This window comes from Vulpes lagopus, chromosome 3 (assembly GCF_018345385.1).
Source record: "Vulpes lagopus strain Blue_001 chromosome 3, ASM1834538v1, whole genome shotgun sequence".
NCBI lineage: Eukaryota > Metazoa > Chordata > Mammalia > Carnivora > Canidae > Vulpes > Vulpes lagopus.
Genome location: NC_054826.1, coordinates 6,534,931 through 6,555,722, shown reverse-complemented (window position 1 = coordinate 6,555,722; position 20,792 = coordinate 6,534,931).

Below are 20,792 nucleotides of genomic sequence, written 5' to 3'. Positions count from 1 at the left end.
TATTTTGTATTGGTGTGTATTTAGCTTATCTCTTCATTTATTCTCCATCTGGGAAACTAAGCAGTATTTAGTCAATAACACAACACAAAAGTCACCAGTAATCCCACCAATAGATAAAGATCCATAGACACTCAGACATATATTGCTTCTCACATCTTAGCATCTGTTAAAAACTCACTTGGAAAAAAAAAGAATTTATAGACCCAATTCTGACAAGCTTCTGCCTCTTTGGCTAAATAAATGATGGGCAAAAAGCACTTAAGGAAGATGAAGAACCAATTCTGATTTTTTAGAATATCTAACCCTATCCTATTAAACAAAATCTATCAATGTTTTATAAGCTTCCCAGAGCGGCCATAACTAAGCACCACAAAGTAGATGGCTTCAAACAACAGGAAGTTATTGTTTTCATGCTTCTGGAGGCAAGAAGTATAAAATAAAGTTATGAGTAGGATCATGATTCTGGAATCTGTAGAGGAAAGTTCTTTCTTGCCACTTCCAGTTGATAGGTGACTCCCAGGCAATCTTTGGTATTGGTGGCTCATAGCTGCATGTCCTTCTGTCTGTCTGTTCTTTCCTCCTTCGTCAAGGGCACCTGTCATATTTCTTTGGGACACATCCTAACTTGACTACATCTGCAGAGACCCTGTTTCTGAATAAGGTGACATTTTGAGGTTTTATAAATATTTATATATATATATATAAAATACACATAAAAGGTATATGATACATTATATGTAATCTATAATGAATAATATATATGTTTAATATATTATTATATAAAATATATGTAATGGTATATATGAAGACATATAACACATATAATTTATTATTTATATATAATATGTAATGTGTGTTGTATAAAATACATATAATATGTATCATAGATATATTTAAAAGGTTTATATAATGTTATATATTTTTACATGTATCATATATAGACTATATGAGAAGCATGTTAGAGTTTGATTCAAATGATGTTTCTAGATCTAGATGACTTTTCAAATCCAATAACTTCCCTATTTTTCCACCTTGAAAATTAGTTAGACCGCGCCACATCATTAACCACGGAACTAACACTCCAATGCAAAGAGAATTGTCTTGAAAATAAAATACATGATTTCTTTATTTTCCTGAGTCTGGGAAAAATGGCCATGGTCAGTGCCTTGGGGATTTAGCTACAACATCTTATTACTTTTTCTCTTTGATCAAAGGATGGAGCCATAAAAAAAAAAAAAAAAAAAAAAAAAAAAAAAAAAAAAAAAAAAAAAAAAAAGGATGGAGCCATCAATTCTCTTAAAATTGTTTCTGTCGGTAGCTGGCTTTAAGGATGTTTATTTCTTAAATCCAGAGGTTCCAGACGATCAAATGTGAACTACTTGCAGAGAATAAAATGGGTAGAAGAGCATTAGAAATGTAACTAAGTTTACTATCCTTACAAATTGCTTTTCTAAATACTGAAATTCTTTAATTCACGGAAAAAGCAAGTAATTGAAGTGAGGTTAAAAGATTGTGGGATAAAGTTTTATGCAGGTCATGTAATGTGTTTAATTTATTATAATTAGGGTAGCCCAGTGGCTCAGTGGTTTAGCGCCTGCCTTCAGCCCAGGGCCTGATCCTGGAGATCCAGGATCGAGTCCCACGTTGGGCTCCCTGCATGGAGCCTGGTTCTCCCTCTGCCTTTGTCTCTGATCCTCTCTCTCTGAGTCTCTCGTGAATAAAATAAAATAAAAATCTTAAAAATATATATTAATTTATTATAATTAAATGAGAACTATATTTCAGAGACTTAATATTTAAAATTATCATTTTTGTATTTATCTATACATGTAATGAGTATCAGAGAAAGTAGTTGCTTTTTTTTAGTTAAAAATACGTTTACAATGTCCAAAATTCCTTATTTGATTTTTCTGGACCAGAGAGTTTCCTTATCCTCTGAACAAGGGAGGACACAAGAAAATATCTTTTATTTCTGAAGGTTTTTATAAATAAGATTATTCTTTCTAGGGGATCCCTGGGTGGCGCAGTGGTTTGGCGCCTGCCTTTGGCCCAGGGCGCGATACTGGAGACCCGGGATCGAATCCCACGTCGGGCTCCCGGTGCATGGAGCCTGCTTCTCCCTCTGCCTGTGTCTCTGCCTCTCTCTCTCACTGTGTTCCTATCATAAATAAATAAAAATTTAAACAAAAAAAAAAGATTATTCTTTCTATAGATGTGCTATATATGTGCTGGATTCTGAAAAAAAGGAAAATACGAAACAATTTCACTGATAGTATTCTATTTGCTATTCTTTTATCATGTAAAACATTATAGTATTTACAGCTAGAAATTCATTTTGTGCTGATCAACCCAAGGCTCTTATTTTTGCAGATTAATCAATTGACATAGATATTTTATTTTCTCCGCTGTAAGTGGGTATTCTATATCAGATTTCCCCTGTTAATACCTCACAGTAGCAGGGCACATATATCACAACTAACGAACCACTATAGATATCTCATTATTATTGAAGGAAGTCCATACTGCATTCAGAAATCCTTTCTAATGTTCCTTTCTTTTCCAGGGACCTCTTCAGAATAGCGCATTACATTTACTCCTCATGTCTCCTTAAGTTCCTCTTAGCTATGAGTTTCTTAGACTTTCCCTTTTTCTATAACATTCTATAAATTTTGAGGAGCACTGAATTCATCTCTTAGGGCTTCTCTAAGAAAATTTCATCTACTGGGTGACTTAAATAACATTTTTTTTTTTTTTTTTACAGTTTTGGAGGCTCCGAGGCTGAGATCAGGATGCCAGCATGGTAAGATCCCAATGAGAACTCTTCTCCCAACTTGTAGACAAGCTGTCTTCTCATTGTGCTCTCAACTATGGGGAGAGAGAGAGATTGTTCCTTTTATAAAGCCACAGTCATTCCATCAGGACTGCACCCTTATGATCCCATTTAACCTTAATGACTTCTTAATGATTCTACCTCCAAATACAGTCATATTGGTGGTTAGGGCTTCAAAATATGCATTGTGGGGGGACACAATTCAATCTCTAGCAGGTACTGATTAAATATTTTGCCTAATGTCTCTTCATGGGAATTTACTTGGTATTTTTCTCACTATGAGATTGGAGTTATGTGTTTGGGGGAGAAGAACACAAAGGTAAATTCTCAATCTTATTACATTGTATCAATGGTACTGACATGACTTACCAATGTCACTATTAACCTTGATCATCTGGATGAGATTGTGTTTATCAAGTTTCTTCATGGTCAGTTTACTCATTTTTCCCATTTCCATATTTCCTTCTTTAAAAGGAAATCAGTATGAGTAGCCCTTAAGAAATGGGGAGATACAGTCTATTATTGGCTTGAGGATAAAGTATTTACAAGACCTATTTGGAATTATTCTGTATGGGAGTTCAGGTTATTCTCTTATATTTATATATTTATTTATTTAATCATTTATTTTTATCAGTATTGATTCATGCATATTTATTGTATAGGTTGGGTTATAATTTAATACTACTTTATTAAACATTGTTTCTCAAATTACCCCAGCTTTGGCTCCTATATCTCTCGACATATCTCCATTATTGTGTATGTGTGTGTGTGTGAGGAGGTGTACTTGAGCAGTATTATTTTTGGCACTTCAGGATGCCCTAGACTTATATTTGTATTTGTATATTTATTGCCCTGGTGCTGGAACCCACTATTTTCCCAAGGATATCTGATTTTTTATATATTTGATAATAGCAATTACTAGATATCAGTGTTATTTATTTTCAAATGAGTTTAATGCTTACTGTTACTTCAAATTACTTCAGGGTTTCAACTCACTACTATCGTTTTTTTTTTTTTTTAATTTTTCTGCACTCTATCCAAGAAACACTCAGCAATGCTGAACGCACTATTCACTTTTATAACAATTTTATAATCCTGCAATTACATAACAATGTATATAATAATAATGATTTGGCACTATAAGTCTTTAAATCTCAAGGATACATATACACACACATCAATGCAGAAGTTGTATTATCATCCACCTATTTTATTAGGCAATTTGGTAATGTGAGCACTCTGAAGCTATAGATATTATTTTCAAGTGCTTTCTATATCATTTGAAATCTCAAATATTGGCTGAGTACCTATTCAACAGACAGTATCAGATGTATCAAGTTTATGGAGAACCAAAAATAATGCAAATTAATGATAAAGCTGATTTGCTTACTCCTCATTCTGAAGCCTTTAAACATACAGACATCACCATCTTGTCCAGGTCGCTTCAGAAATCCATAGGTCCTCCACCTCTGAGTCCACCTGGATAAACTTATAATGTAGAAGAGCAAACCAGAATAGATATTTTCTATATGGAAATGGCTTCTAAACAATAGGAGGAAGAAAAATGCTAAGCCACCCCAGGTGAAACTCACCAACCAAGTGTTCTGTCCTCTTCCTTGGGAAGAAATGAGAGATGGAAAACAGGCCAGAGATTTTTTAAGGATAGTGCCTCTTCATTGAAATAAGAGGGTATTTTTTAAAAAATATTTTATTTATTGGGATCCCTGGGTGGCGCAGCGGTTTGGCGCCTGCCTTTGGCCCAGGGCGCGATCCTGGAGACCCAGGATCGAATCCCACGTCGGGCTCCCGGTGCATGGAGCCTGCTTCTCCCTCTGCCTGTGTCTCTGCCTCTCTCTCTATCTCTCTGTGACTATCATAAATAAATAAAAATTAAAAAAATATATATATTTTATTTATTTATTCATGAGAGACAGAGAGAGAGACAGAGAGAGGCAGAGACACAGGCAGAGGGAGAAGCAGCCTCCCTGCGGGGAGCCTGCTGTGGGACTCGATCCCAGGACCCCTATCCCAGGACCCTGGGATCATGACCTGAGGCAGAGGCAGACACTGAACCACTGAGCCACCCAGGCATCCCAAAAGAAGGTATTTTTTTAAAATATGCTTTTCTCATCCCCAAAACAATCATTTGCTTTAATCTTTGATGTATCAGGTAATTTAAACTCTCTTTTTTTTTCATATGCTATGTAGTAGGGAATTAGAAAGGTGACAGAATTTGCTCAAAGTCTTACAACAAAGAGAGAATGAGGGCACAGATAATATAAGTAGGAAAATATTCAGTCAAGGGTAAGATTCACATGAACACATATAGCGAGTATATAAGAGTATCCTGACTAACAGAACACAGAGATGGAAGACTTTCTCTGCTTGAAGAAGATTTAATTTATACGATCTCTTAGAAAGTATCAATAAATAGTGCCATCAGAGAGCCCAACATAAACTTTTGTTTTTCAGAATTACCATTATAATATAATCATAGATGTGTATAACATGGCCAATCTACTGTGTGTGTGCACGTGTGTTTGCGTGTGTGTCCAATTTAATCGATTAGAAATGCACGACTAAATAAATGTGTACATTTATCTTTGGCTTGTGCATAACATGAAAGTCACATGCAGCTTGTCCCCTTATATTTTGGTTCGTAGTGATTCTACATCTCCCACTGTATAACTACACGATGCTATGCTAAATGAGGTTTGCTGTATTAGTAAGATGTTGAAGCTTACCAAATAGGCTTCCTTGGGATTTCACAAATGTACAGCTTGTTAAATTAGTGAAATTAAATCAGAGAAAAAAACCAGAGATTGTTGCAGAGAGCCTACTATCTTGGGAAAAGAGAACATGCCAGTTGTTACAAATTGGAATCTGATTTAAAAAAAAAAAAAAAAAAAAAAAGAAAAGAAAAAAATATCCTCCTAGGGAACTTATCTTAACTCATTCATTAAATATTTATTGGAAAATAGATTCAAATATTCTTATAATCTTCATATTTTGTCAGTCAACAACTACACATAATACCTTCCCTTACTTACTAACACTGACAAGCAGACATGGCCCAAGAGGTCCCACACAAAGTCTTGGGATTCATAATTTTGATTTTTATTAGAGCCCCACTTTCCCAGAGGATATCTTTTATGCTGAGCCTACTTTGCATGATCTTATAAATAAAAATTCTTGTTTTCATAAAATACATGGTTTTATTAAAGAGGGATGAAATGCATTTCCACACATAAAACAAAACAAGATGCATTTTGCACAAAAAGACATTAAACTCATATTTGATTATCAACAATTTTGTTAATACATTTGGAATGAAATGATTCTCTAAGGAACCAATTGTTTCACACCTTTTGCAAATGACTTCTTTTTTGTTTTTTTATTATTTTTAATATTTATGAATGAAGTAGTCTCCATATTCAAAGGATTTATAGAAGAATACATTGTCTTCGATTATTCAGATTTTGACAGGGTGAGGTAGTTTTGATTTGTATTCCCAGATGATCAGTGGTGTCGAGAATCCCTTCATGTGTTTATTGACCATCTGTATGTCTTGTTTGGAAAACTGACTATTCATGTCCTGCCTATTTCTTAATTGGATTATTGGATTTTTTGTGTGTTTAGTTTTATAAGTCCTTTACAGATTTTGGATACTAACCCTTTCTCAGATATGTCAGTTGCAAATATCGCCTCCCAAGTGGTAGGTTGTCTTTTAGTTTTGTTGTTTCCGTCACTGTGCAGAAGATTTCTATTTTGATGAAGTCCCATTCATTTATTTTTTGCTTTTATTTCCCTTGCCTCAGGAGACATAATCTAGTAAGAAGTGGCTATGGCTGATGTCACGGAGGTTATTGCCTGTGCCCTCTTCTAGGTTTTTTATGGTTTCCTGTATCACATTTAGGGCTTTATCCATTTTGAATTTATGCATGTGTAGGGTGTAAGAAAGTGGTCTGGTTTCACTCTTTTGCATGGTGCTGTCCAGTTTTTCCAACACCATTTGTTGAAAAAGACTTTTTTCCATTGCATATTCTTGCCTGCTTTGTTGACGATTACTTGACCATATATTTGTGAGTTCATTTCTGGATTTTCTCTTCTATGCCATTGGTCTATGTGTCTGTTTTTGTGCCAGTACCATACCATTTTGATGACTACAGCTTTGTAATATAAGTTGAAGTCCAGAAATGTGATGACTCCAGCTTTGCTTTTCTTTTTCAAGGTTGCTTTGGCTATTTGGGGTCTTTTGTGGTTCCACACAAATTTTAGGATTGTTTGTTCTAGCTCTGTGAAAAATGCTGATGGTATTTTAATAGGGATTGCATTAAATATGTAAATTACTTTGGGTAGTATAGGCATTTTGATAATATATGTTCTTCCAATCCATAAGCATGGAATGTTTTTCTATTGTTTGGTGTCATCTTTTGCTTTTATCAGTGTTTTAGAGTTTTCAGAGTATAGATCTTTCACTTCTTGGTAAACCAGAGCATTTTTAAAGAGAACTTGAAACATTAGTAAAATTTGAAGAAAAATAAAATTAAACCCTTATGTTGCTCATTACTAAATTAAAATATTTAATTCTCAATATGAATAATAATTGTACATTTTGGTGGTAGGTTAAAGTGTTTGAGATACTATTTAATATTTAAAGAAGTATAAAGAAAAAGAAATTTTAGCTCAATAGAAACTTTTTTCATAAATTGTTGAAATGTCAATGTAAAAACAGTGAGTAATTATTAGCTCTTTGAGGTTTTGCCTACTTTGCCCTTAATACATATTGACTGATGGTGGTGAGCTATTAGATAAGAACCATGTGAAGGCCTCAAGAACCTTGTAAAGAGGGGAAAGAAAACATCACTAGAAAGGAAGACAATCATTAAAATTACCCAAATTTTTCAATGTAAGCAAAATATATTATTTTTTTAAGATTTTATTTATTTATCCATGATAGACACACACAGAGAGAGAGAGAGAGAGAGAGAGAGAGAGAGGCAGAGACACAGGCAGAGGGAGAAGCAGGCTCCATGCACCAGGAGCATGACGTAGGACTCGATCCCAGGTCTCCAGGATCACGCCCTGGACCAAAGGCAAGCACCAAACCACTGAGCCACCCAGGGATCCCCAGCAAAATATATTACTTTTGACAATTCCTAAAAATGAATATTCTAGCCAGTTTGGGTTGGTTTTTATAATATTGTTGTTAGTGGTGATGTTGAGTCAGAAGCATTATCATGGGACAATTACGATGTAAATATCATAAATACTTCAATTAATAACAAGTCCCTGTCACTGCTACCCTGTTGCTCAATGTATAACGCATGTGATATTGAATGGAACATTTTTCACGGTTAGGTCCAAACAGCTAAAATCAGTTCAAGTAAGATTTCTGGAGACATTTTTAATCTTCTACTACTTAGATTTATAAATACAGAGTCTCAATTTCGAGGCTTATTTACCCTTATTTTTCTTTTTAATTATAGGTAATATCCATTATGTATTTATGAAAATAATAATGCTTGCTTAAAAATAGTCCATCAAATGAAATAGGCAGACTATGAAAATTGCAATTAAAATAAGTGTTCAGCTGTAGACAACAGAAAACCTGTAGTACAGATGTTGCAGACAGTCTGAGGATCTTTGTGTTCTGTACTTTATATAATTATATGTGTTTCAAATCAAACCTTAGAAATTTCATAATAAAATTAACTAATTTAATTTCCTTTTCTTATCTCAGTAAATTCAAAAAGAGAATCAAGATATCCTATTATGCTGTTTTATCTGTGCTCTTAAAGTTCAGCTGTTGTCACCTTAATAATACATGTTTAATATTAAATAGTATTCAAATAAGCTTTGTTTTTTTATCAATTTAATGTAAATGAATCAATGGAACTAAAGGTCTTTTAGGAATTTAAACATTTTTAGAATATTATTTTGACGGTAAAAACAATTGATTTCACATGATCTCTTAAAAAAACATAAAATTTTAAGAAATAGAATGTTCTTTGGTGATTCATTTGTAAAAACCTAAGTGTCATTTTTTTAGTGTAATTTAAATAATAACATTACTTTTTCTCTGTATAATGAGAATGATTTTGAATTAATGTTATGTGTCAATTTCTGTACGTTTTACATAAATCTCACAACACACACGCATACACACTCAACCGCCACAGAAAAGCTCACAATCATCTGACTGAAATCATTGCATACAATTTCCACCTTTACCTAAGAATTCTACTTTTCATTTTAGGAACAAAGCAAAGTGAACGGCTCCCTAAGTCTTTTATCTGCAAAACATATGATCTGAATGCTTTAATTTTTTATTATTTTATTTATTTTTAAATTTCAGAGCTTTTGAGCTAACATTTGAGCTCAGATCTATATTTTGGTTCCAAGCCTTAGGCTTCCAGCTAAGCCAAATCTATTTATGCTAACGATCTCCAACAGCTGCACTCTGCATTATCTGAGGCTTCTGGGAGGTCTTCCAAGGGAACTCCAAATAGAGCATATTGCAGCGATCTAGTCTGGAGTGCTGAAAGTAATGTCCCACCTGCAGTGATGGCTGTGCCATAGAAAACGTGGTAGCTACACAGTAGTCTAAATTGAGAGAGACAGAGGGAGAGGGAGGGAAGGGGAGAGGGACGGAGAGACCAAGAGAAGGAGAGAGCCCTAGCCTATTGTTTCATTTTATTCATCCTTCATCTTCTTCTGTGGATTCCTTGGCTTATTAAGGATAGTGCAAACTGGTTGGCTGGCACCTCAACCCCCAAGCCACCAGAGGTTCCCTCCTATTCCATGTTCCACCTCCTGCCTTTTATTACTTCCTATGATGTGAGCAGCCGCCCATGGAAAGGACTGGAGTCAACCACACAACATCATTGCTATTAATGAGCTTAAAAAGCACAGTCCATGAAAATACACTAGGTCTGTGTGGGGGAAAAAGGAGTGGAGATTTTACCACCCATCAGTCAAATGATGAATGAACAGACCCAGCTAGTTCTGCGAGGCCCCTGAACAGTTAGAGCCGAGGAGGGCTGTTCAGAGAGGCTGCATCAATGAAACCACCACTCGTGAAAAATGACTGCAGGGCCGTCCTTTATCGGCATTAATGGGGCTCAAAATGCATCCGTGAGCACACATATGCTTACCCTCGTCCAGAGATAGGAGAGCATTCACTCTCCCTAGATCTTTTTTAACCACCAGCTAGTGCAAGTGACTTCTGTAGTTCAGCTTCATAACTTTCCCAATAAAAATTGAAAAAAAAAGTTTTGTTACAGTTTGACAAATGATTCTATCTGCAGAGAACCCTCGGAACCATAACCATTTTTTACATAGAGATGTGCCAAAATGCTGGAAAATAATTTAGGCAGCTGACAAACGGTTTTATTTGCTAGTTTAAGGCATGGCCTTTAGCCATTTGCTTCACCTCCTTCCATTTGAATACCTGAGCCAGGAAATTACTATTACAATGATACAGAATTCCATCTGAAGGGTTATTTACATCAATAAAACAACAAAACGGATAAGAGTCATTGGGACTTATTTATGATATGATCCCAAAGGTGCTAGAAATACCTTTCAGATAATGTAATACTTCCAAAGGTGCAGGTCTTTAATGAGATGTTTTCAGATTTGAATTGATGTTTTTGATCAGTCTTAGAAATCTGAGTTTGTTTATTTTAAGATTTTATTTATTTATTCACAAGAGACACAGCAAGAGAGAGAGGGAGAGACACAGGCAGAGGGAGAAGCAGGCTCCATGCAGGGAGCCCGACGTGGGACTCGATTCCGGGTTTCCAGGATCAGGCCCAGGGCTGAAGGCAGGTGCCAAACCGCTGAGCTGCCCAGGGATCCCGAAATCTGAGTTTTTTACAGGCCAAAGCCAGCAGGTCAAAATCTCTGTAATTTATGTGAGTAAATGACAGTACAAGAGGGAAACAAAATGGGCTAAATGTTAATAATTAACTTGGCTTACCAGCATTTTCAAAATTGATCCAAAAGAAGGATGCGCTTTAAGTCATATGCAGGGATTCTTTTAACCAGTTTGACAATTCCTAGTATCCATTGCTGCTGCTTGTTCTGTACATAACATTTTGAAGGAAATAATTTTTTTAATACCATTCTTTTTCACTCTGTCATAAGTCAATCATTGCTAGGGGCATGGTTAATCTCTGAAGTCTTTACTATGTTCCATTGGCCACTGTTTTTGCATTTGCACCAAAATCTCACGCTCTCAATTTGTGTACTATCCAGCAACATGCTTTCCTTTTTCAGAAGGGTGGTGATGAGAGGCATGGGTTTTTGCATAAAAAGAAAGCATTTCAATAAGGAAAAAATGATATGGGATAACATTGACCCTAGAGATCAATTTGGAGAGTCTTGACATGTTTAAATAGAGAGAAACATAATTGAATTTTGATATTTTAAGTTTTGAGAATGAGTCTTTGACTTCATTAATTTTCTCTTTGTTTTCCTGTTTTTAATTTCATGGATTTCTATTTTAGTTTTATTTTCTTCTTTTTTTTTTCTTCTTGCTTGAATTTTAAGTTCTATTTTCTTCTCTAGTTGCTGAATATGGAGGAAAACTTAGTTTATTGATTAGAGACCTTTTTTTCCTTTCTAATATATGCATTTAATCACATAAATTTTCTGCTAAGCCCTGTTTTTGCTGCATCCACTTACATTTTAAAAAGCTATATTTTCAGTGTATTTTGTAAGTTCCAAATACTTTCAAACTTTGTAGCTATCTTTCTGTTACGTTTGATTCCAGTTGGTCTGAGAGTGTTACGAGTTAACTTGGTTATCCCCTAGGAAGATATGGATCTCCTCCCCATTATCTCAGAAAATGAGTTGCACTGAATGTTTTTGTAGTTGTAGCTACCAGAAGCTTCAAATTTCTGTAGCATGTTTTTTGTCTTCTCTCTTGATTTCGGTATTTCCCTATGCATTCCTCCTCAGCGAGAGTTTGCTGTTGTTGAAGAAGACAGAGACCTCATCATGTGGATTTGAGACCTGTGTGAAAAATACTAAAGGCAAGGGGAAGCAAAGGTTCATGTGATCACATTTACATTTCTAAAAGATTACTGCTTAACTGCTAAAAAAATTCTTCCAGGGCAGATTTACCCGATACAGGGTTTGCAAATGGGCAGGATTTGCTAGAACAATGTATTGGCTTATAAAGACGGTATGTATTTATTTGAGAGAGACAGAGAGCAGGAGAGCACAAGCAGTGGGGAGCCCAGAAGGAGAGGGAGAAGTAGACTCCCTGCTGAGCACAGAGCCCAACTCAGAGCTGATCCTGGGATCATGACCTGAGCCCAAGGCAGATGCTTAACTGAATGAATCACCAAGGCGCCCCAGAATGATCTATTTTTTAAAAGCAAATCCAACTGACTTGCTGTGTCTCAAAATATAAAGATACAAGGCAAATTTGGGGGAGAAATATACAAGAGAAATATGTGTTGGAAAGTGGAAAAAAGAGAGGAAACATAGCAAAAACCATATATCTGTGTTTGTATGAGGTAGAAAAGGAGCATTATAAACATTTATGACATTTAGCAATTCTCGTGGACCCACAATAAGTAGGCAAAAATCTGACAAATTCAAAATATAAACCCCAGGGTAGCCCGGTGGCTCAATGGTTTAGCACCACCTTCAGCCCAGGGCATGATCCTGGAGACCAGGAGTTGAGTCCCACCTCGGGCTCCCTGCATGGAGCCTGCTTCTCCCTCTGCCTGTGTCTCTGCCTCTTTCTCTCTCTCTGTCTCTCATGAATAAATAAATAAAACCTTGAAACAAAACAAAACAAAACAAAACAAAATATAAACCCAGTTTTAGATTCAGTACAGTAGAAAATCATTATTTCTGAAGCCACTGAAAGACTGAGAATTGCTAAAGGACCACAGGATTCAAAATGAAGGCTTGTTTGTCCTTACTGGACTCTCAAAGCTTTTGAATTTGGAAGCAACACTAAGGGTTGTTCGAGATTCTCCCACGGGGAAGAATTAGTCACAGTCACAATAACAAACTCGAAAAAGGCCCTGTAATCCTGCAAAGGATGTAGAACATGATGATGAATTGGTGGAAGGATGGCATTGTGGGTGATGCATTCCATAAACTTGGCTTGGACAATCCAATTGTCTTGTAATCCAATTACAAAGCACGCAATTTGCAAATGTGAGAGGAGAGGTTGTCCTTAGGCAGACCAGTCTTAATTCAACCTTGGGCACCTAGAAAGGTAATGCTATAAAGAAGACTAGACACAGAGTTTTATTTATATATAATCAAGAGAGTGTTGTTGTTGTTGGAACTAGACTACAGGATTTTGAGTCCTAGCTTTTTCATCTAAGGGCGCCTTGGGAAAGTTAATTTCTTAATACCTAAGTGCATCATACATATAATATAGAGTAAAATAATACTGAACTATTAGGTTGTCCTGAAGATTAATCTAGTTAATATCTATAATATAGTTGGAACAATGTAAACGTCTCGCAAATGCCACCACTGCCACACAAGAAGCTTTAAAAGGTCGAGATGGACCACTGTCCACTAACCTTAGTGTTTCCACAATTAGGCACTGTCCTTGAGAAAAAGTCTCCCAGCTAGGAGTAGAGCATATTTTCCCAAGGCTTTCATAGCATCTAGAAGGGCTCATATGAGTACAAATGAAGTGTATTTCTTGATACCCAGACAGGTAAAAAAAAAAAAATGAGCTCTCCCTCTACATTGTTGTATTTTCTTTTTGCTTATGACCCTGAGGTCCCAAGCTACAAAATATGAGGAAGGAGCTTCGATCTTCAAATCACTTGTGCAGAAAAGTCCTCTGTGAGTTAGAAGACACCACGTTGGACTACAATCTGATGAGAAATAACCCCCTATTGCATTAATTCACTAAAATTTTAAGTTGGTTACAACAGCTAGAGTTACCCTAATTAGTTGGAAAAAGCTCTCATATTTATTTTATAATGGACTTTTGCCTAAGGAATTTGAAAAACATAAGTCAAGGGGGCGGGGAGGCAACAGATTGACCTGCCTCCTCACAAAGTTAAAACAAAGTGCCTTCTCTTGTTCCTTTTGCTATAGTTATTTTGCTTCTATTAGTCTATTTCCTCCCTTGAATAATATTGTTTATAAGCTCCAGTGAAAGTCGAACAAAAGCAATGTGGGTCTGGGTTATAACTTGTGTAACATTCCGGGGTTACTGCTTTATCTTGTGAAATGATAATGATTAAGGGCGTTATTTTGCCTTGGTTTTTAGCTGCTATGGTGGTTCTGGGATTTGTTTGTTCTTTCTAAATGCTATGACTATGAGGCTTGTCTGTGGAATTGTTTTTTATCCTATCAACAGTCTAATAATTCGGAAAAAAATGCCACACATGAGAGATTTGAGTTGGAATATGTGAGACTGCAGAGGAATGAATGAAATTCATCAGGTCCAGGGTGAATTAGAAATGGAAGACTAGACATTTTTTCTTTTCTTTTTTTTTTCTTTTTTGTCACTTTAATATATCTGAAACCAAGGGGAGTTTTCATTCTTTGTTTTGCTTTGTTTTAAGAAAAAGAAAATGTTTTCATTATAGAAAGAGTTAATTTCCTCCTGAGACTTTATTTTCCCTCGAGAAATGAAATTTTGAAGAAGAGAAGGGTCCCCTATTGCTGGCAATTCACAATTTGGAGCATTTTCTATTTCTGGAATTGTGTTGTTCTCACTAAACTCGTCTAGATCCCTGACTCCGAATATAGGTGGGCATGGAAGTAAGCCAAATTTCATTTGGAAGACAGAGTGGAATTGGGAAGGAGGGCTGCTTCATTGTCTATTGCTTTATAATAAATTACTCTGCAACCTAGCAGCTTAAACAACAAATATTTATTATGTCACATAATCAATAAAGTTCAGGAATCCTAGAGTGACTCATTTGGAAATTGTGGTTTTGGTGTCTCCTCTGACCTATCTCCAAAGTGACACATAGACCATCAGGCGAGGGTGTGAATACCAGAAGCCAGGGATTATTGGGGGGCTCTCTTGAGGGCTGGCTGCTGTTATCCTCCATCTGGCCCCCAATGCTTTATCTTCTTCCCAAACACAAAGCACACTCACCCATCCTCAAAGTGCCCAGAAGTTTCATGTCTCATGACCAGAGGAGCTCAGAATCTAGAATCTCATCATCTAAATCAAGTCCGAGTGTGAAGTGAGTTTCCTTTGTTATCCTACCTTAAGTATGACTTCTCAAGTATAGCTCCTATCGATCTGTGGGCAAATAAAGAATAAAGAAGGTAAATATATAGAAAATAATGTAAATAGAGGGCACCTGGGGGGCTCAGTTGGTTAAGCATTTTCCTTGGGCTCAGGTGCTGACCCTGGGGTCCTGGAATCAAGCCCCATGTCCCGCTCCCTGCTCAACAGGGTGTGTGCCTCTCCCTCTCTGTCCCTTCTCCCCACCTTGCACTCTCTTATACTCTCTCTCAAATAAATAAATAACATATTTGGGGGAAAAAAGGAAAAAGAAAGAAAATAAAGTAAATAGAAAATAAAATAATAACGAAAAAATTTAGCTCAGCTCCTGTCCCCTCTGCCAATATAGAAAGGTGAGGAAGGCATAAGATGGCCACTATAAATGCTCTTATTCAAAAAGGAAGGGAAAAAAAAGGAAGAAGAGAGGAGGCACACCAGGGATCACTAGTTACTTTGGAGAAATGATCTTCATTGTCCTAATGCATTTCATCACTATTTACGAAATACGCTTTCTGGCTTTAAAACAATAAAATATGTGGAGGATTTTTGCAAAATATTTAATGTACTTTATGCAAAAAAAGCTTTAAACTCCAGTAACAATGTCTTCTTTATTTAATCATTAATTATTTAACTGGATATTTCTTCTAGAAGTTAGATGGTGGGAGTAGGCAATAGAAAAATAAAACAGTATTCTTCTGTTGTTCCTTTTTTCAAGCCTACATGAAGATAAATAAGTTTAACTGTGTGTTTAAAACTAGGTAGGAGCAAATTTTTATATGAAAAATGATAATCAGGGATCCTTGGGTGGCGCAGCAGTTTAGCGCCTGCCTTTGGCCCAGGGCGCAATCCTGGAGACCCGGGATCGAGTCCCACGTCGGGCTCCCGGTGCATGGAGCCTGCTTCTCCCTCTGCCTATGTCTCTGCCTCTCTCTCTCTCTCTCTCTCTCTCTCTCTCTGTGACTATCATAAATTAAAAAAAAAAAATAATAATAATAATCAAAGAGACTTATTACCTCTATCAAAGCTGAATTGACCTCTAAAAAAGTCTAAATTTGCCTAAAATTTAGATTGATTTTACTGTTTCTGGCTGATGGAGCCTTATTTAACAATGGCATTGAATGATTAATTGCATATACTGTATATATACTATAAAAAACACCCTGCACTGAGTACAACCTTGGGTTTTCTTCTGATTATTTCTTCTTTGAATCTCATGCTTCTCAAAAGTCTGAAAAGATAGAGTATTCCCGTCTTTCTTTTTGTAATCTCAAAGATATTTACTTTACCTGGAACTTGCCCTTTAAAAATTAATTTTATTAACATATATTTTTTCATGTTATGTTCTTGCTAGACATGTGATTTTTTTGAAAAGTTATCCTTACTCCACATTGTCAAATCACATTATTTTATCCCTTTGAATGTGCACAATGAATTATGAACACCAGAGTATTTGTGCTGGTGAAGGAGAATAAATTAAGTACTCAACTGCATACCAGAGAGGTGCATATTTCCTTTGAATTTAGCTAGACTTGGGCAGGTGGGTAAAGAGACTAATGTTTTTCTCTTAGTGTGCCATTTATCAACCACCACAGTGGCTCAAAGCAATTTTGTTCTCTCTCCATGTCCCGGGGGTCCCAATATAGATTTTCATTTTGCCAGCTGGAATGAGTCTGAAAACTCTCGCTGACGCTTGGTCTTGATCAGCTGCTGTTCTTCATTGACTGAGCAAGTAATCATTTTACTGACTCTAAGATGGAGAAGTGACCTATCCTAAGAGTGACCCTGTAATTCATTTGCTCTTTGTGTTACACTAAGCTGTCCTGTTGAAGGAAAACAGAAGCTGCCTGGGTTAAAGAATGAGACATCTGGGTCACTGGCCACAATTTCAAATAAAATCCACAGTTTGTGAGTGAGGATAAAATATATATGGGGCTTCTCTTAAGTAGAATTTAGCAGATGACCACACACACATACACACACGCACACGCACGCGTGCGTGCACACGCACCTTCATCTCAGAATTCTTCTTAGGATTCTTGTATATACTTTATCTTCACCCACAAACTGTGGATTTCATTTGAATGTATGGGCAGTGATCTACACATCTCAGTATTTAACTCAGGTCATTTCTGATTTCCTTCAACCGCACACGTTAATGGAAAACAAGGAGCAAATTATTTCAGTGTCACTCTTAGGATAGGTTGCCTCTCCACTTTGGTAGAGTGTTTTTGTGTGTGTGTGTGGTCTCCAGAATCCTGCTTTGAAGTCTCATATTTAGTGGTTAGCATTAGGGTGTACAGTTGTGTGTATGTTTATTATTTTCTTACTTATTATTTATGTCATTTATTACTGTTTCTTAAAAATAGTAATACATTCAGCTACTTACTTGATTGGCATTAAGTCCCTATTGGTAAACTATTACTATTTTACACATACATATCTTCTACTGACATTACTAAACACATCTTTTGGGCCTGTTTTGTGTACATCAACATGCCAGATAATGGGAATGCAAAGATGGATAAAACACAATGCTTATTTGAAAACAAAAACAAAACAAAACAAAACAAAAAAACCTGAACTACCCCATAGACAACAATGAAAGTTCAAACATGCTGAGAAATAGGGGGCTCCCTGGGTGGCGCAGCAGTTTGGTGCCTGCCTTTGGCCCAGGGCGCGATCCTGGAGACCCGGGATCGAATCCCACATCGGGCTCTCGGTGCATGGAGCCTGCTTCTCCCTCTGCCTGTGTCTCTGCCTCTCTCTCTCTCTCTCTCTCTCTCTCTCTCTCTCTCTCTCTTTCTGTGACTATCATAAATAAAAAAAAAAATTAAAAAAAAAAAAGAAACAAACATGCTGAGCAATAGGAAGAAATCAAGACAATGACTTGGTAATCACACTGCATTTTTAAACTAAAATAATTTGCTTCAAAATTTAAAAGGCCGGTGTTTAAAGCTTTGCTCCTGTAAAGATATCTCTATTTATTATTCTCTGGATAGATAGATGATAGATAGATAGATAAATAGATAGATAGATAGATAGATAGATAGATAGATAGATAGATGATAGATAGATGATAGATAGATGATAGATAGATAGATAGATAGATAGATAGATAGAGATAGATGATAGATAGATGATAGATAGATAGATAGATAGATAGATAGATAGATAGATAGATGATAGATAGACAGACATAGATAACCTGTTTTAGTTATATATCACTACATAGCAAACCAACCCACAACTTAGTGGCATACAACATAACCATTTTTACATGTTCACATATTCTGAGAAGATTTCAAAAAAGGAAATAACAGGGATGGCTCGTCTGGATTCCATGATATCTGGGGCTTCAACTAGGAAAATATAAACATGGAGGGCAGGAAAAGTTGAGGCTGGTGAATCCATTTCTGTTTTGGGTTCCCCCACTCATCTCAGGTTCCTGGGTTCAGCTCAGCTGTGTCTATATAACACTAAAGGTGGCCTGGATGGGATCTTTGGGCTATTATAAGAGGACGGCTATATGCTGAGAAGAAGCCAATTGAGAAGGATGGTCCTCAGGGTGAACATTTCATGAGGCTGACTCAGCAACTGCAGACTTTCATGATCTAGCTTCAGCAGACACACAGCATCACTTACCCTGGTATTTCACTAATGGAATACTCAGAAGCTTTCACTCTTAGTGGGGCGAACATTAAATTATTTGGTATTTAATTTAAAACCACACAATGTCTAAATTTGTCAATCTCTTTGCATATGAAAGTCTTTCTTTCTTTTTCTTTCTTTCTTTCTTTCTTTCTTTCTTTCTTTCTTTCTTTCTTCTTTCTTTCTTTCTGTCTGTTTCTAATTTAAATGATATATATTCACTACAGACTTCAAGGCAGGTAATATATTGCCAATGAATGAAGCAAAGGAGAAAAATATATTACCCAGGGGATCCCTGGGTGGCTCAGCAGTTTAGCGCCTGCCTTCAGCCCAGGGTGTGATCCTGGAGTCTTGGGATCAAGTCCCACATTGGGCTTCCTGCGTGGAGCCTGCTTCTCCCTCTGCCCCAGTCTCTGCCTCTCTCTCTCTCTCTCTCTCTCTCTCTCTCTATATATATATATATATATATATATATATATATATATATATATTAACTGAACCAACAAACTAAAACATTTTTAAAAGTGTGTTGAAAAATTATAATGACTTAAAATGTATTTAACTTGAGTGACATTGATGAGTTCTAGACAATTCTATGGTAATATTTTAGCTCATTGAAATCTTCACTTACAATTTAGAAAAATGAAGGTTACAATTTTGAATATGTTATAAATGGTTATAGCAAGATAAATTCTCAATCTCCTTGCCTGAATCTGATAAGGCATTTCCCAACATGTGTCTCTTTCTGTGAGGATAAGTCACAATTAATGTGTTCCATTATCAACTATATTTGGAATCAGATATTCTTACCTTTCCATACTGCTGTCCCTTTTCATTGTAAAAAATCACTGTGTGTATTAGAACAGTAAAAATTGATTTAGAAAATATTTCGGCTGCAAATGACAGAAAAAATGACCACATTGAGAAAAAAATAAGTTTTTATTTGTTTACAATAATAGCAGGTGCAGTGGTATGTAGTTGGGGGCATTAATTCAGACCCAACAAGGTCAGAGCAGTGTGGCCATATCTCTGGGTTTATTCATTTTCTCTGGGTTCAAAATATGCTTGCATCCCTGCACGTGTCCTGCCCTCATGGGAATGTCAAAGGCAGGGTGCAGGAGCCAGTGCAGGGTGGAGCTTAAATTCCTCTTTCTTATTAGGAGAATCTATTCTTTCTGACATCCAGTTCTTACATGTTTGTATTGACTAGAAGTGGGTCACACTATTACTTCCATGAACAAAGGTCAGGCAAGGCAATATTTGGCTTTTCTGACTTCTGTAATGGGAGATATGTAAGGGACAACGGGTTTGGAGTGGAGGAAATTTAATAGTATGTATTTTGCTTGTGGTAGGCAGGAAAATGCGCTTCCCCACAATTAGTCCACATCCTTTCGCCGAAAACCTGTGAATACATTATTTTGTATGGCAAACAACAACAACAAAACACTTTGCAGATATGATTAGAGGTTTTCAAACAGAAGATTGTATGGATTACCTGGATAAACCCAGTGTAATCATTTGACTCCTTATAAGTGAAAAAGTCAGGCAAAAAAAAAAAAAGCAAGGGGAATGGATTTTCCCCTGGAGCCTCCAGAAGGAAGGCAGCACTGCCTACACCTTGACTTTAGCCCAGTGAAACCCTTTTTGGACTTCTGACATTTAGCAGATAAAATAATCAGTTTGTGTATTTTTAAGCCACTATATTCATGATAGTTTGTTACAGCAGAAATGGGAAACAAATGCAATAATCCTATAATAAAGAAATAGATTGAGCCTCTGTTTCACAAACTTCTTTTTACTTTATAAAACATTTTATGCCTAATTTATTAAAATCTCTCTTTTTGAAGATTTTTTCAGTAGAATATATATTTTAATAATGTTGGTGATGATAAATAGTTATAATCAATGCATAAAATATCACTTTGGCTCATAGTGTCAAATTTCTCACAAAATAATAATTCACCAAAACAGTTGTTCAACCATTTCTAGGATGAGATAAATCATAAAAAAATGAATAAGATATGTAGGTAAGTATAATTAACCTTAAAATTTTTGGTATCATCAGTGTGGCAA